This window comes from Suricata suricatta, chromosome 4 (assembly GCF_006229205.1).
Source record: "Suricata suricatta isolate VVHF042 chromosome 4, meerkat_22Aug2017_6uvM2_HiC, whole genome shotgun sequence".
Taxonomy (NCBI): Eukaryota; Metazoa; Chordata; class Mammalia; order Carnivora; family Herpestidae; genus Suricata; species Suricata suricatta.
Genome location: NC_043703.1, coordinates 59182085 through 59186856, shown reverse-complemented (window position 1 = coordinate 59186856; position 4772 = coordinate 59182085).

Sequence of the window (4772 nt, the reverse complement as noted above, 5' to 3'; positions counted from 1 at the left end):
TCATCCCATCTCAAAAACCTTAACCAAATCAAATCTACAAAGTCCCTTTTGCCACATAAGGTAACCTTTACAGGTTCTGGGGATCAGGATGCAGACATCGTGGGGAGGCCATTATTCAGCCCACCACACACAGAACCACAGTGTATTCAAGTCCTTCAAGACTAGATCAATCTATCAAGTCCTCATTAAGCAACTACTGTATACCAAGCAAAATAGTATAAGACATACTTTCTGTTCTTCGGTTATTGGCGCCTCAATGGGGGAAGATAGGACAAACACTGATAAAATAATGCCCAACACTTATTTCTTTGTGGGGCACCACTGTCCACCTGTAAGACTGCAGGGAGCCTACTTAGCTCAAGATGTCAGGGAGAACCTCATGGCAGAGGTTTTCTTGAAAGACAGCTTTAGTCTCCGGCAGAGGATCACTAAAGGCTGTCATTTCATGCAAAAGGACAGTTACTAGGAAAGTCACAGAAATGGTAGTGGCCAGCAGGTGATGCCCTTGACTGAGGGCAAGGTTTTTACTGAGCAGCCATGGAAAGCTATATTGATAGAGGTCAAGTAAATTGATCAGATGGGGATAAAGAACTGAGTGTTATCTCTTCTTGAGCCAAAGAGTAGAGAGCAGAAGCCTCCAATAATGCAATACAGTTATGGGGGGAGAGCCCGGAGACTGGCCGCTGAAATGCTGTGGAATTAAATCAATCCAAACTTCCCATCGCCTCAAGAAGAGAGGATCTCAGGCCCCAGATCTGACTTCTGTGGTAGATTTTGCACATGGTCCCTGTGTGGTTCACATATATTCACTGGTGGTGTTTGCTTCCAGCTGTGGTAGGTGCCCACCCCTCAGTCAAACACAGGGTGCCCTGGACCCCCTGTTCCTCATCAAAACCTGGGTCAGGGCAGCTCTCTTTGAAAGGGGCAGGAAGAGCATGGTGGTTGTGAGGGGAGGGTTTGGGTAGACAGTGTGTAAATAAATTCATGTAGCCATTTTGGTTAATCTCCCAGACCCCAGAGGAGGTCAAAGCCTGCCGGTCATTCTCTTGGGGGAGATTGTCCAGGTTCATTTATTCATTTATTTGTCATACGACAAAGAATGCTGGGCATGTACTATGTCCCAGCCTATGTCTAGGGCTAGACTCTAAGCAGGCTCTCTTGGAGCTTTCAGTCTGGTGGGAGAGACAGACCTTAATCAAAGGATTACACCAGTACACGTGGGTCAGAATTGTGGTAAGGGCTGGGAGGGAGGCCCATGGTGTCACAAGGTACTTGTAAGGAGGGTTGGGGCAGGGTGACTTGGGGAGGGCTTTCTAGATCCCATATGGCTTCATTTGTCCTACTCAAATACTCAAATGTCACCTCCTCTGAAAGGTCTTCTTGACCACCCTATCTCAACTACCCCTGCTCTTAATCTCTACCATGCATCAGCTGGCTGCACTGTGTTTACTGTGATCTAACACATGATTGTACACACACACACACACACACACACACACAAACACACTCACTCATATACATTCACATATGCACGCTTGTTCCAATTAGACTGTAAGCTCCATAAGTGCAGAAGCATAGTCTATTCTGTTCATGCTCTATCTCCTGTGTCAAGAACAGTGCCTATCCCAACAACTGTTTGTTGACTGAATGATTGACTGACAGATTGCATAAATGAATGAAATGACAGTGAGTTGAGATCTTTAGGGGAATATGAGGCATCAGCATGTAAAGGGTTGGGGGCTATAGAGAGAGATTCAGGGCGAGGAAATGCCATGAACATCATGGGCCAAGGATCTGTACTGGAGGGAGTTCAAAGACAACACTAATTTATTCATAAGGTATTATTGAGCACCCGTATATGCTCAGAACTCTCCCAGACCTTGAGAGGAGAACAATAAGACCAGATCCCTGCCTTCAGAGTTTATAAATTTGTCGAGAGAGGTGTGTAAGGGCATACATTATATGCATATATGCAAATGTAATAATGTGCCAGGTAATAAAAAATGATAGGAAGTAAAACAGAGGCTAGAGAGTAGATGAGCAGAAGGTGGGGTTTCTAGTCAGAGAAAGCCTCTCACGGGTGGTGATACGTAAACAGGGCCCTGAATGAGAGAGGTATGAAGGGAGACCAGGGGAAGGACTGGTCAGGCCAATGAAGGAGTCTGCACAAAGGCCCAGGGGCAGGATGGCATCAGGGGCCTTGAGGATGCGGGAAGAAATGTTCTGGGTGGTCCCTGGCGGGTTCTGATTTAGTTTCTAAAAGAGGGTTGTGGCTGGTGGGTGGGGATCTGACTAAAGGGCTCAGAAGACAACTTGGGACAGCAGCTGGGTCACTCTGCAGAGGGCCAGACAGGAGACAATGCTGGCTGACTGGATGGGGGAGGGGATGGGCTGCTACAGGGGACTGGGTTAGGAGAGACTGAAGCAGGGACGCATGGGAGTTCAGGCTTGCCACAAACTGGCTACAGAGACACAGGGCTCTCTCTTGAGGCACAGGTGACCTCAGATATCCTTTATTAAGCTGACTGATAGAGGGGCTGGTTAGCAGGGTTTTTGGGGAGGGGGTGGTAATCAAAGCTATATTTTGGATGTACTAACTTAGAGTCTTCTGGGCACTTCCAGCTGGGGAATTAGACACCTTTGTGCAGAGCTTTGGGGAGGGGATGGATCTAGAGGTGCAAAACTGGGAACTGGCAACACAGAGACAGAATCTGAAGCCATGTGGCAATGCAGTCACTAAGAAACCCTGTGGAGATCTGAAAGGACATTGAGTGGCGGATCGGCTGAAGTACCCCAACATTTAGAGGCCCAGAAGAGAAGGAGCACGTGTGGTGTGAGTAAAAGCTCATGAGGTGAAGAAAATGCTCCAAGTTTGGGGGGATAAAGCATAGATAGTGGGGGGGCGGTTTGAAGGGCCAGCAGGGTGTTCACCAAAGCCAGGCAAGAAGAACAGTCTTGACCTTGATTCAAAATGGTATTGTCTACGTCTGGAGAGCTCACTGACCCTACTCACAAAACCCAGCTGCAGATTCCTTCTGGCTGTTTCTAAAACTCAAGTGCTCCTGAGAGGCAGTGGAGTAGAATGGACCAGGGCTGCAAGGATCTCACAGGCAGCCACAGGGTCTGGGTAGGGGTGGGGCTGGATGGCGTCAGGTACTCACACTTCCTTCTCCAGTGAACAAGACTCACTCCCACCCTGTGGTCCTCTGCGGACCATACAGGCCCGGGGTGGAAGTGTAGGCTAGTGACTTAGGGTCACTGGGCCTCATTTTTCTCAAATGTGAATTGGGCATGATAATACTAGTTCTTAATTTGCAATGTTATGATGAGGGCTAAAGGACCTGCTGTAATTGTTAACTACAGGCCTATTCAAGGATGATGATTTGCTGTCACTTGGAAGAGTCAAAAATTCTGCGACACACGCTGAAAATAGCTGTAAAGGAGAAATCCTAAAATGTTTAAGACCTGATTAGAGGTAATCTAGCTTCCTGAAATAACCATTTGGAAGAAGATAACACTGAACAACATAAGGTTAGAAATGTGATCTTGAGTCAGAGGTCTAGCTGGTATCTCAGCTCCTCCACCCAGCAGACGGTTGGCCTTGGAATTGATACTTGACTGTTTTCAGCCTCAGTTTCCTGATTGTAAATATCACAGCATGAGTGACTACCTCACGGTAATGCACAGAGTACTCTGCATACTGTTGGGCACACAGCAAACACACCATAAATATTGCAGTTAAGGGGCACCTGGTGGCTCAGTCAAACATCCAGCTTGGGCCTAGGGCATGAGCTCAGGGTTCATGAGTTCAAGCCCCGCATCAGGCTTTCTCTCTGCTGTAAGCACAGAGCCTGCTTCAGATCCTCAGCCTCCCTCTCTGCCTCTCCCCTACTTGCACCCTTTGTTTCTCAAAAACAAACATTAAAAAATATTACTATGAGCTCTTCAAAAATAGTAATATATAAGTTATTACAATGTGACCATCCTTTATTGTCATGCCTCCTTTACATATGGCCTCCAGATTATTCCATTTATTTGCAGCTTTCCCCCATATTAAATGGAAGTGTAGATAGGTGACATTTGAAGTTTGCTGAGTTTGGTCTTAAATGAGCCTTCAAAGGAATGTCAGAGCTATCATTTGATTTGACTCCTCACCTCCAGGCTTGCCCAGGTTCTGTATGTGACTTGTAAAGGTAAATGTGTCTTCACTTTGCAGTTCCTGGACTTCTACTCCCTGGATTTCCTAGCTCCATATTACACTGAGGGGAGCTGCTGCTTGGGGAAGACAAATGTCATTTTTATGATTAATCCAGACTTTGGGAACCAGTCCCAGAGGGAGGACTCAGAGCTGAGTCCACTCTTCTGAGCTGTGTTTCTCCACTTGATCTGGATTTGTGGCCATTCAAAGCCACATACCATGGCCTCCCTTACAGCAGACCAATTATACTGCAGGCTGTTGGAATGTGGTCATTTGACCACATGGTGGCACTTCATGCCTAGTAATTCTGCTGGTCCTCTTTCCATAGCCCTTAAGGTTTGAAATTCAAACAGAAAGGGAAAGAAGTAGGCCCTCTTAGAATGGCCCAGATACCATTGCCAGGAAACACCAAGTTCAATGAGGAAAAGCCTCAGCTTTTGCTGTTTTCCTCAGCTCTCAGGGAAAGGCTCTGGCCCTAAATGGGAAGACCCAGAGTTCCACACTCAGAGCCCATTTTCCAGGGTTCCCCTCTACCCCCACAACATTGCACTAACTCCAGGCCCAAAGTAAAACG